Below are 14,304 nucleotides of genomic sequence, written 5' to 3' on the forward strand. Positions count from 1 at the left end.
GTTTAAATGTGCGGAGTTAGTGAGACTTCATCGAGACGATGAACCTAGGCGGGTGCTGGATCATAAGAAGATGGACTTGGAAAAGCTCTACGAGAATCTCAAAGAAGCTATCAAGAAAGTGGTTGCTTACGCGGAGAACCCACAGTGATACATATATAGGTTAATAATAGTTTGCTTGTGAAGCTCTCTTATAAATAAATAATTGGGATATTGCTCTGTGTCTAAACTCTGACAGCGAGTATATATTGACATGTTAATTTTACATTTTATTGAACTAGCAATTTAAGTCCTGCGAGACTTTCTTGTAAATAAATAATTGAGAATATGTTGTCGCTAAGAAACTCTGATGAGTTTTATATATAATAGTATATGCATGCATTCGTTTCAATTTGTTCCTTTTTCTCTTCTTCTTCTTGATCGTTGTCGAGTTCATTGGAAATCCCCTGTATTAAAGATTTTTCTCAATCACAGGTTATACACAATCATTAAATCTGTATTAATTTAACCCTTGAGGTTTATAATATTGTAGGCTCTAGCTTATTTAATCCTACGATTCATTACAAATTAAAGGAGATAAAAACAGTTCAAATCGAAGATGAAGTGGTCTTGACCGAAGAGATGAATTGGGGCTAAAAACAAACCACTAAGACTATTTTTCTTTCATTTCCTTATTTGTCCATTGAAAACTTCTAATTCTTATACTAAAAACAAAATGAACAAATAACATTACAAAAAAATTTAAACGTTCAAATAAACACTCTTCGTACACGTACGTTTTCCTTCATCATAATTACTAGTTTCATTTATCATTTTAAATTAGAGCCCCTAATCATGAATTCATATTATCAATAATTCTTTCTAAAAAATAATAATTTGAAAAAAAAATCGATATTTTCTATATATTCCCAAAAAGAAAACGTAACGAGCGGGGCACACTACGAGATGAACTGTTATATTTATTTTGTGTGTGTGTTAAATATTAAAACCACTAACCCATAATTAAAAAACGTCTTGAGAAAAGAGTAAAAGACGCATACCTTAGCCAATCATACTCATACATTAATATAGCGTGTAGCCTAAACTAGAGAGAAAAGAGTAAAAGCAGCAAAAAAGTTTGGTGCTTAATACCTGAAATTATACTTCAATTAAACTAGAGATGAAAGAATAAAATTTTCCACTTTATATTTTATAATTAACACAAAAAGTCTAAGAGACCCACATAATATAGCGTGTAAGAGAAGAAGAAGCTCAATGATAAGAAAATGAAGGTGGAAGAGCTCATCGAGAAGATAAAGAAGTTATGAATTGAAGGAGATGATAGAAAACCAACAATGATAGGTTACTTTTACTTTGTTTCAGTGAAGCTCATTTATAAATAAGTATTGCGATATTGTTCAGTATCTAAACTCTTGAGGGCGAGTGATAAATGAAACCTTATACATTTGTCAGTAAAATAATTGGGAAATTGTTGTCTCTAAACTCAGATGAGTTTTACATATAATCTATGTATGCTTGGTTCTCTGCTTTTGTTCTCATTCATTCTATGCTTTTTCTTTATGAGTCACACCCTCTAGTTATATCATATTCTCGTTTCTTGATCTCCCATAATGATGATCCCGTAGCCTTGAGTCTTGTTCCCCAAAGCAAACGACAGAAGATATATAGAAAGGTGTTAGGATCGTGATCAATAGCAATACTAGTTTATTTAATTCTTTGGTAAGACGAAAAATCAAGTTATAATGCTATGTTTGATCTTAACATTTTTCATATTGTGGGTGTGATAGTTTCCTAAAACATCTACCTGTTAATGATTTAATACCAAATACCATGTGATATTATCTTTCAAAGTTTATGAATTATGTTTTGTACTCAATAACACTATATTTGATACCACATAATTTTTACGATAACCGAATAGCATATATATAATTTCAAATGTACGTTGATCAGTAACAAAAAAAAAGTAAGATAATATGACTATTATATCCATTTCTTATAAATCCATTGAAAAGAGAGTAAGATTAGTTCAAACCGCCAATGAGATTGATTTTAATTCATATCCATAGGCTGATGAATTAAACTAGGGGGAGAAAGGTTAAGTATATATATTTATTAATTTATTATCTGTGTATATTTATTTTCATTATAATTTTTATTAAAAATTATTTGTAGAGAAATGAATCTTCACGAGGTCTAACCTGCAAAGTAAAGTTATTGCCTTAATTAACCATAGACTTGTGAGAGAAGTAGTAAGTTTGTGTTAGTGGCATAGGTGGAGAGTTAAAGTATGCAACTCAACATTATCACCTTTTTCAGCTGTAAATGGAGATGTTTAGAAGAGTTTTTTTCATATTGCAACACACACAAAATTAATTCTCTCACAATATCGCATTTTTATAATTTTTCATCTTTTTCTTTCGTTTTTTTTTTAAATCTTTGTGAGAAAAAATGTCTAATGTTGGAAACACTAGTATGTCTACTCGTCTTGAAGAGCTGGATCGTGTGAGAAAGGAGTTGAAAGATATGAAAGTGAAGTTGGAAGAGCACATGAAGCAGCTCAACGATATCCAAGTGAAGTGGGAAGAGCACCCCGAGAAGATGAAGGAAGGAGGAAACCCTGATAGGTTACTTTTACAATTCCAGAGTGAAGCTCTCTTATAAATAAGTAACTGAGATATTGATCTTGAGGGCGAGTGAAATATTAGACATGTTAATTTTAATTTTTCTTGAAATATTTAAGTCCAGGGAGACTTTCTTGTACGTAAAATAATTGGGGAATTGTTGTCTCTAAACTCATCTCTGATGAGTTTATATCCCTATAATATATATTCATCTTTGGTTCTGCATTTCTTCTCTTCTTGTTCCTTATGAGTCACACACTCTATAATTGAATCATATATTCTCATTTCTTGATCGTGTATCGAGTTCTTGGGAAATACCCATAAAAGATTTGTCTCAAACATAATCAGAAAATATTCTAGCTATATATGTTTTGAGGTTTTTAATATTCTAGCTATATATGTTTAATCCTACAATTTATTACAAGTTAAAGAAAATTAAAATAGTTCAACCGACAATGAAGTGGTCTTGACCGATGAAATGAATTGGGGATATAAAAAAACACTACTATTTTATTTTTCTTTCATTTCGTTATATGTCCATTGAAAACTTCAAATTCTTTACTAAAAGAAAGTGAACTTGTGGAAAATTACAAAACAAAAAAAAACACTGTTAGTAACACGTTTTCCTTCGTCGTAATTACTAATTTATTTGTTTTCGTTTAGCAATAAGATCTCTTAATCATGAACTCATTTTATCAATAACCGTATATATATATAGATATCTCTCCAGAGAAAAAATGTAACGCACATGCTAATTTTTGTGTGTGTTAAATGCTAACAGGTTAATGCTTTACACTAATAAAGAAATAAAGACGTCTTGATCAAACATCCAGAGCTTAGCCAATCATACATTAGGTTAGAGCAGATAAGTAACAGTTACATTTTAAATTTATTTATACAATACAAATCACTCTATAGTGAATGGTGGGTGCTTAATACCTGAATATATAAATATCATTGTTGTAGGTCATGTTCAATTTTAGTTATTTCAAAAACAAAATATTGACAGTAGACCCAAACCTTAGTCCTATATTAAGGTAGAAGCGTATTGCGTACGCGTCCACTAAACTAGAGAAAAAACAGTAACATTTATATTTTATTATTAACACAAAACAACCTTCTTAAGGTAAAAGTGTTGGATGCTTAATACAACTTGTAGCATGTTAGTTTAAGGCTTTAAACTGGTGTATTATTAAAATGTTGGCAATGGAACTTTATCGTTTTCTTTAACAAAATTAAGTAATTAATTTAGACCATCTCCAATGGTTTTCCCTATTTTTACCTTTAAAATAGAGGAATTTTATAATAGAGATGACTTCTGCTCCAATGGATACCTCTATTTTTCCCTCTAAAAAAAAATATTCCGTAGAGATTCATTTTTTATTTTACTATTAATCTCTTTTAATTATAAAAGTTGCAAACTAACCCAATTATTTTAGTATTTGTGAAACTTTCATAAAATTATGATATTATTTAAATTTTTATCATTCATAAATATTATTTAAATATCACATTTATTAAAAGAAATACATTGCATCATATAAAATAATTATTTCTAAACTATTTAAATATATATTTTATTTATTTTGATCATAAATATTAAAAGAGTTAAAAGTTCAAGGACCCTTTTATAAATAAAAAAGTTCACCTCTATTATAGAGGAAAAAATAGAGTTCCTCTATATATAGAGGAAAAAATAGAGATCTCTATTATAAAGGTAGAATAGAGATGGATTGGAGTAGATTTTACTTTAAAATAGAGTTAAAAAGCAAATATAGAGGTGGGTTGGAGATGCCCTTAGTTAAACTCCTAAGGCCATTTGCATTGGGGCAACACCTTGGGTGTTCTAAGCCTTTTTAAAATAAAAAAATATAGAGAATAGTGGGTGAAGAACATGTTGTTGGTTCTTGATGTAGAACTGATTTTGGACCAGTTCTTGAGTGAAGTGGCATCTCGTGAATGGATACAACTTTTTGCAAAGGAGAAAATATTTATTTGTTTGTTTTTTTTTTAATATCTTTAATTTTTTTTTTTCATAAAAATTTGGTATTGTATTTTGAATTTTAGTATAAGTTTTTTGAGTTTGCAATTTAAATGTTATTTTTTAAAGTTTTTAAAATTGTAATATGTTTGTTTTTTTTTTATATATCTTTAATGTTTTTTTTGTTTCATATAAATTTGGTATTGTATTTTGAATTTTAGTAAAAGTTTTTTAAGTTTGCAATTTAAATGTTATTTTTTAAAGTTTTTAAAATTGTAATATATTTTAGATTATTATATTATTAAATCTTATGATCCTAAACATGTTCTTCCAATAACCAACTCTTTAAACAAAAGATTTACGTTATGTTAATAATATTTTTACTTTAAAAATACCCAAATCAATTATCCTAATACAGATGTATGTATGTATTTTTTACTTCGTAGGTTAGGTTAGCACACATCTTCTGTGCGTGTATATATATATTAGTTTGTTAGACATTAGTACACATTTTATGCAGTAACAACATTAGTTACAAAAAAATATCTTTGTTGCCAACAAAATTAAGTTACGTTTAGAATATTGGTGTGAAATTACTACTAATAAAATGAACAATTTAAGCTTTCTTAGAGTGTCCACATCAGCAATTCTAAAACACTTTCTCTATATGCCACATCAGCAGCTACTTAAATCAAGTTTTTTTTGTTTTTCAATTATCTAGAATAAGAAGTAATCATATTTTAGGCCTAAAAATCTAATATTTACTCAGCCTAAAATCAATCTAAAAGATTAACAAAACATCAAAACCAATAGTTATCGTTTGTCGTCATTGTCTTGACTATCGACCATCATCTCCACCTTTGAATCGCCACCCATCAAATCTCACCGCCTCTCCACTTCGTTATCTTCACTCTCCCATCAATTTACATTGAACGATATTAATCGCCACTACCGTCATGGCTTCATCATAACCTTTCTAGAAAGTCTATCCTATAAAATCTCACATCGCCGAGCATTACTACTAATAAAACTCTCCAAAGAGTCATTATAATCAAAACATGGAACCTACTAAAGTACAATCCTCTCCCTAGCCGGACACCTTTCAGATCTTTGTTGAAATTGATGGAGTCTTAATTAGTCGGACTGATTCATTTTTGGGAAGCTCGGACTCTATTATTCTCACCAAGGTGGTGTAAATGCAGTTTCTGGAACAACTCGATGAGAGAAACAAGTCGTTGTGCCGAACAGAGTGTTGTGTCAGTCAGGAAGCTGCATCAGATCACAAACGCCTGAGTTGCTGACGTGGATGTGTGAACTGACGTGGCAGGACGTGAGTGTATGTGTGTATGTGTCAAAGAAGATTGCTGACTTGGCATTGAAGATAGAGACGAAATTGTACTTGGAGATATGAAGAATATTCTCTACAAAATATAAGGAAATGATAAGCTTGAGAAGCAAGCAGTTTCCTTATCCCGTGATACTTGGAGATTCGCCTTCTAGGGTTTCTCAAGTATTGTATATATATTCTAGGAGTAGGCCACGAGCCAAGTTGAGCACTCTAGAATATTGATACAGTTGTAAATTTCGAAGCCGCAAAAATAAGGCTTAGAAGATGTGTTCCCAGTTCTCTGTGACGTTAATCAGGGAGGTGATTAAGTGCGCAGAGAATTGTTTTTCTTTCTCTTAGATCTATACTGGTGAGAGTCTAGATAGAAAAGAGAGAGGGTTGGTTTTCTTCTCTCATAGATAAAAAGAGAGAGGATTGTTTTCTTCTCTTAGATCTACACAAAGTGTTGTGTTAGATAGAAAAGAGAAAGTTTCAGATTCATTCTTAGTCGGGGTCAATCCTATTGGGTAGAATAGGTTGAGTAAGGGCGAGACAAAATTGTATCATTGTGAGAGATAAATTTTGTTAATAAGATTGAAGAGAAAAGCGTTGGCTTGGCGCGTTCCAAGTGTATATCAGTGTGTTGTGTGTCTCTATACCTTTACAATTGGTAGCAGAGCAGACGCCTGATAAAAGAATTTTTTATCTTTTCAACACGTGAGATCTTGAGACGAGGTATGGAGAATCCACAACAGTTCGTTGATGAGAACAATCCGCTGATGCTTGACGCTGAGCATTATGATTGGAAAGCACAAATCAGACAAATGATACAGAGTCGTGATATGAAAGCCTGGTTCGCTGTTGAAGATGGATGGTCACTTCCAACATTTACGAACAATAGAGGAGAAACTGTAATAAAGCCCTATAAGCTGTGGACGACTGAGGAGAAGTTAAAGGGAAAACAGAACGCTGAAGCTTTGTCTACTATTTTCAGCTGCTTGCCAATGTATCTACTCGTGTTGGTGCAAGAGTGTAGGTCGGCGAAAGAAGCTTGGGATCTTTTGGAAGCCTTCTCTAAGGAAACCATAAGGGTGAAGAAGGAAAAAGTTGATGTATCACCATCCTGTCATTTCAACAGTCATCTAAGCTCTCCTTGTCAGGAAGTTGTAGTGCTGAATAAGGTATACAAGGATAAGAGGTTTGTCAAGGAATTTCTCAGAAACTCATCACATGGATATGTTTCTCACAAATCTGATGGTAAAGGTGCTTTAAGTTCTGATGAACAGAAGGTTGATCAGGGTGTAAAATTAGTTCAGACAGATGAACTGCATATGAGAAAGAACGATCAGAAGGATGAGGAATCATTCAATCTAAAGACTGTAGAAACTCAGACATCTGTTCAAGGTAATGAGGAAGTACTGAGCAAGAAGCAGTTTAGAAGGCTGATGGGTGTACAACGTCTGTATCAATCTTCCTCATCCATATCTGGTGAAGAGAAAGAATCTCAGATTTCTGATTATCAAGGTTATGGACACTTCCAATCAGAATTTTCTGCACTTGAAGAAAGAAGCATGTTGAAGTGTTATAACTGTCAAGGTTGTGGTCTCACGAAACCTTGTCTGACATGGAGTAATATTGATTCAGACAAAGAAGATGATGAGAATAAGATGTCTGTTTTGAAGCCTAAGGTTGATGTGGGTGGGTTATCTGTTGAGAAACAAGTCACCGCTCTGTCTAAGGATCTGATTCTGCAGAAGAAGGAGAATTATGATATGATGTCTGAGAAGGAAGAGCTGCTTTGTAGAGTCTTCACTCTTGAGAAATTGTTGTCTGTGGAAAAAGTCAATTCGTCTTTGTTGAGACAACGCCTTGAAGATCAGCTAAGGAATAACAAGAAGCTGAGTAAAGGAGCAAAAGATCTATGCAGGGGGCTGATCACTCACAAAGGTACTATGATTGCAAATTGTGGTATAAGGAACCATGGAGGAAACTCAAGCGGTGTCACGAGTGCAGTTACTGGGTCTTTGAATGGTCAGAAGATTTCATACATTGGTCATGAAACAGAAGTGCTGCAAAACGGAGGAGATGCTGTCAAACGGGTCCAGAACAACCTGAGATGGAAACTGTGTCGTTGTCCAGAAGAAGTTCCACACGGTTGGAAGAATAGGAAAATATCAGAAGTTAGGGCAAGACTATGAAGTGTCGAAGATCTGAATAAAAGAACATGTCGCTGTTACTATGCTAGTCAAAGCCTCCACAAAGCTGTCTGTTTCAAGTGTCTGGATTGTACTATACCACTCACGCATCTGAAGGAGTGTCACAAAGATGTTCGCAGATACAGGCGAGTAAACATCAAAAAGCGTGACATGAATTGTTATGTTGCACACATTGTTGATGATCAACAGACCGTTGTGTTGAAGCACTGGTTCTTTGATAGTGGTTCTTCAAGGCACATGACTGTGAATCAAGGAAGGTTACAAAACGTTGAAGAAGGCTTAGCTGACATGGTCACTTTTGGAGATGAAGCTGAAGTTAAAATCAGAGGCAAATGTGTATCTCGTTGTAAAGATCATCTCCCTCTGGAATTTGTCTACCTTGTTGATGGTCTAAAACACCAATCTGATTAGCAGCTTTCGGTTGTGTGATGAGCGTTTAGATGTTACCTTCACCGAGAAAGGATGTCAGGCGGTTGATGAGTGACACAATATTCAAGTCGAAGGTCAGCTCTCTGATAATAGCTCTTATATGTGAAAGTCGTCTAATTCATAAGCAAAAGAGCTCAATCAGCAGTGTTCTATGATGCCTAGAGACATGATCTCAGAAGGAGTGCATTAACTAGTTGTTGTTAAGTGTAAGTTGCAGCAGTCAGGAAACTATGAGAATCACATCCATCAAGAAGCTGCTGGAAGGATTCAGGAGGGCAAAGTTGTTGTGTCTGCTGCTACTACCCAGAGTTGTTCGGTTGTAGTTAATGGTGTGGCAAGGCAGAACTTTGCAAATGGATTCAGACTGCGACAATATGATATATCTCAGACATGCGATATGCGAAGCTACAGAGGTGGTTACTATGTCTATAGACGTTGTTGTAGAACAGAAAAGACAAACATGGACAAGTTGTGAAGAACAAGGCATGAGTGATCGTACAAAGCTCTAAGGAGAGTTTGCTAGACGCAACACCTTCACTTAAACACGAGGTAATCAGTAACCTGATAGAGATTGTCTTTGTGCATAACTTCATGTTGTATCAGTTGGTTGTTAGCGGGAGTGCTAGGAATGGCTTCTTCAGAAGACTGCTTACTAGCAACTGTATGGTTTTGAGATATTCATATACCAATGCAAGTATGTCAAAAGTTTGATCAGTGCATGTGAGTAACAAAGGCGTGAAGATGAATCCACACTGATGAGAATTGGAAATGTTCTACCTTAGAAGATGATTCAAGAGATTGTGTAAATGGTAACTGGTACGGTGGACTGATCAGTTGTCTGAAGATGTGTTGTACCAGCAAATCAGATATATGTTATGTACTTGCAAGTTGTGAGTTTTTTTTTAGTATCACACATGCAAGCTGCTGAAAGGATTGTCAAGTATTTCAAAGGCACATGCAACATAAGGTTGATATTGTTTAAAGGAGCTAGCAGAAACTTGAAGAGATACCGCCTTCTGAATCACCGTGAAGGATCTGGTGACTATTGCTTTCTGGGGACAAAGCTGATCTTCTGCTACGCTCAGAAGCTTTTTAAGGTACCTTGTTCAATTATTGAATTTGAGGTTAATGCCTTGGGAACTTGTTTCAATCACCTGATGAGGATCAAACAATTGAGAACAACGTACGTACATTCTTACACCATGCTTCAATTTTGTGTGATAATTGATTGTTTGTTAATATTGTTGTAGATCATGTATTAGATATTAAAATTAAATTACAGTACCCTGAATATCAGTTAATTCATAGAGTAGTTGTGGAGAAACTGATAGTAATAGAACATTAGGGCATGTTTATAGGGAGATCAGTTTAGGGTGTTCTTAGAGTATAAATATTGTAAAAATAATGTAAGATCAGTAGTTAAAGAACTTTTGTTAAGAAGTTAGTTATTGGGAGAACATGTGTAAGATCTTAAAATTTAATAATATAATATTCTTAAACATATTACAATTATAATAATTTAGAAAATAACATTTTAATTGCAAACTCAAAAAACTTTAACTAAAATTCAAAATACAATACCAAATTTTTATGAAAAAAAAAACATTTTAAATAATTTTTTTTTTTAAAAACAAACAAACATATTACTTAATTAATTAAACAAGACAAACGTTTTATTTAATTAATACATAGATTAATGTCCAAATTTATTCCAAATATTCTCAATCAAATCCTCCTTTAATTTGCGATGTGCTTGTTTATCACGAATTATTGTATGGCCATCACCTAAACCCTCAAGATTTGAAGGTATAGTTACTGAAAAGGTAAGATCCGGAGTAGTTCCAGTTCCATCTTCTTGTTGGAATTCTTGTTCGTCATAGAGTGTATATGAATCTCGTTCATCTTCGACAATCATATTATGCAGTATGAGACATGCTCTCATAATATATGCAATTTTACCTTTTGACCATAAAAGAGATGGATTTTTAATCATGGCAAATCTAGATTGCAGGACTCCAAATGCACGCTCAACATCTTTTCGTGCATCTTCTTGACGTTCTGCAAACAATCGATGTTTCGGGTGTTGAGGTTGTGGGATGGATTTAACAAATGTTGCCCATTCAGGGTAAATACCATCCGTCAGATAGTAAACCAAATTATACTCATTTCCGTTGACATAGTACGTAACTTCGGGAGCTCGACCGTAAATAATGTCATTAAATATTGGTGATTGATCAAGGACATTTAAATCGTTACAAGTACCTGGAGCTCCAAAAAATGTGTGCCATATCCAGATATCTTGTGAAGCTACCGCCTCCAAAACAATTGTTGGCTTATCGGTGCCTCTTGAATACATTCCTTTCCAAGCGGTTGGGCAATTTTTCCACTTCCAGTGCATACAGTCAATGCTTCCAACCATCCTGGGAAAACCCCTCTGTTCTCCATAAAATAGTAGCCTTTGAAGATCCTCTGGTGTTAGTCGGCGTAGGTATTCAGTGCCAAACAAGTCAACTATCCCGACGACAAAATGTTCCAAACATTTACGAGCAGTACATGCAGCAAGACGTATGTATTCGTCAACCGAGTCCGACGCAGTCCCATATGCTAAAAGTCGAATTGCTGCAGTACATTGTTGTAGGGGTGATAGACCATTCCGGAAGGTTGCATCCCTTTTTGGCTTAAAATATGGAACTTCTTCACTGAGACGATTCACAATACGCAAGAACAACGGCTTGTTCATTCGAAACCGTCGTTGGAAGTGGTGAGCATTGTAAGTCGGATTATCAGAAAAATAATCGTTCCACAAACGTTCATGCCCTTCTTCTCGGTTTCTATCGATATATGTACGTGGTTTCCTTTCGACCGGAGTTTCCTCTTCAACAGCTTGAAATTGGTTACTAAATTGCTCTTGAAAGAATTGGTTTAAACTATCATTATTGGGATCATAATGGTAATGAAATTTGTTGGAAGAAGATGCCATAAAAGGTATGTATTTATAAGATGAACAAAGAGAGAAGAGAATTGTGTGTTTTTGGTGAGAGAAAGAAATTGGTTTGTTTTTGAATAAGATGAACAAAAGATAGAAGAGAAGCGATGAACAAAAGATAGAAGAAAATGTATGTTTGATTTTGATGATTTACACTCTTGTGCTATTGTCATATATATATATATGACTGTTAACTTGTGCATGTGAGTGTTTACAAGACTGTGAACTTGTGAGTGTTTAGTTGGTGCATGTGAATAATCAGACAAACTTAAAAAATTTCTTGTGACTCTTGTCTTTTTAACTAAAATCCAAACAAAGAAAACAACAACATCCTAAACAAAAAACCAAACAAGCCGTTCACGGGTTCACCATTCCGAAGCAAACGACAACAACAAACATTCGAAACAAATTTACTTTAGCTGGATCACTTGATCCTTGAGCTGGATCACTTCGTCCTTGAGCTGGATCACTTGGTCCTTGAGCTGGATTACTAAAAGCTTGAGCTGGATCACTTGGTCATTGAGCTGGATCACTTGGTCCTTGAGTTGGATCACTTGGTCGTTGGGTTCAGCTTCATGGTTCTATTTATGCCATCGTCATATTCAGAGAACATATCTTCTTCAACCTGAAACCAAAACATATATCTAAGTTTCCGAAAACACATAGATAAGTATAACATAAACTAGAGTTAAAACATAAACATAACCCGATTCATTAAAAACATAAACTAGAGTTAAGACATAAACATAACCCGATTCATTAAAAACATAAACTAGAGTTAAAACTAAACATAACCCGATTCATTAAAAACATAAACTAGAGTTAAAACTAAACATAAACATAAACATAAACATAAACTTCAAACGAACACCATCAGCAGACCCTAAAGCTAGAACAGTTCAACCATTAGCTTCTTCTTTAGAGCTTTTTCATCTTCATCTAGCGTTTCTTTCTTGGCAAGGAGAGTGTCAAGAATGGACATCTTTTGAAGTTCTTTCATGCCCTCTAAATCCTTCTTTTTGATCTCCTACATGTGACTAAACTCTGCCGATGGTGTAGCCTTCTCTTTAGCTTTGTTCCTTGATTTTTTCATTGTCTTTATGCCAGCAGGCCTGCTCTCGTGCTCACCCACAACAAACGCTGAAGATGGTGCAGCATCATTGCCTTTTCTTTTGTTAGAGCTGGTTGTCTTTGGAGTGGGGTTCATAGGCTCCAAATTAATCCATTTCTGTTCATAGCGAAGCACATTCCAAGCATACTCCATACAAAACTTCCTCTTGTACAGCTTAGTGTAGAGTTGGTGAGCATTCTGCAGAATATCCAAATCATTCATGCCACTAGCTTTCTCACCCTTTGCCTCTGCATAAGCTCCACAGAACTTACTAACATCCCTGCTGATTTTTTGCCATCGTTGTCTACAATGGTCAGGGAGCCTTGGTTCACCACCACCAAGGACATGATCACTTGTTGCATAATAGTCACCAATGCGCTTCCAAAAGGACCCAAACGGTTGATCATTCCCAACTATTGCATCCTTCGATGTGTTTAACCAGGCGCTTATTAGGACTAAGTCATCTTGTGCGGACCATATCCTTCTCTCCCTACGCTGTTCTGCTGTCTCTTCTGTTTGACTAGGAGGTTTACTCGGCTGTGAACTAGTTTGTGAACTAAAAGATGGGATTTGAGACTGACTATTAGGAGTATTATTCGATTCCGTAGCAAAAAGAATTAAAACGGAAGAAGGTGAGGAAGAGAGATTATTGGAAAGTTCTTAGAGATTGGTAAAAAAGAAGGAAATAAGATTGGTTAATATAGAGAAGTTAAGAAGATCAATAAATTCAAAGTTTGGTGTTGGTAGAGAATTTTAATTCTAAATAACCATTACCTACTTCAGTCAAATCAGAAGTAAATAAAGGTCATTTAGTGTTTTAGATAATAAACAAACCAAAAAAGTTTGGTTTCGTTAAAGAATAGAACTCACTTTACAACTATAGTCTACACTATCACAACTAAACAACCAACATATACCATCGCAATCACCATCACAATAACCAAGCAAACAACACTTTAAAGGCAACTACAATCACTTAAAATCTGTGAATAACCAGTTACTACACAACTACACAAACCACTCAAACATATTATACAATAGACAAACCAATCAACCATCCCATACCATCACAACTAAAGTTCAGTTTCGTTAATACCATGCGTTAAACCAACCTCGACCGTCGCATACACCATCACAATAACCAAGCAAACAATACTTTACAAGCAACTACTCAAACATATTATACAATAGACCGATCTATCTTTAAGTGATTCAAACCATTAGACTATAGTATTACATATAATGAGTTTAGACTATGGTCGAACATTGCATTACATATAGTGACTTTGACTTACCTTTTACTTTCGAGTAAGGAATGCTGTTGATGGTGGTCCGATTTAATTTGCCCTCCTTAACCTCACCTACATGCCTCATAAACAAACCAAAATCGATTAATGTTGATTTTCAATACAACGCACGCAATGAGATTAGGTTTATAATACACAAAATCGAAACCCTATAATGAATGAGTGTTGCCTATCGAAACCGAAACCCTAAATTGAAACCTAATCGAAACCCTAAATCGAAACCTAATCGAAACCCTAAATCAAATTTTCCCCAAAATCAAAACCCTGTATCGAAACCTAATCGAAACCCTAAATCAAATTTTCCCCAAAATCAAAACCCTAAATCG

The sequence above is a fragment of the Camelina sativa genome, chromosome 3, assembly GCF_030686135.1.
Source record: "Camelina sativa cultivar CO46 ecotype springtype chromosome 3, ASM3068613v1".
NCBI lineage: Eukaryota > Viridiplantae > Streptophyta > Magnoliopsida > Brassicales > Brassicaceae > Camelina > Camelina sativa.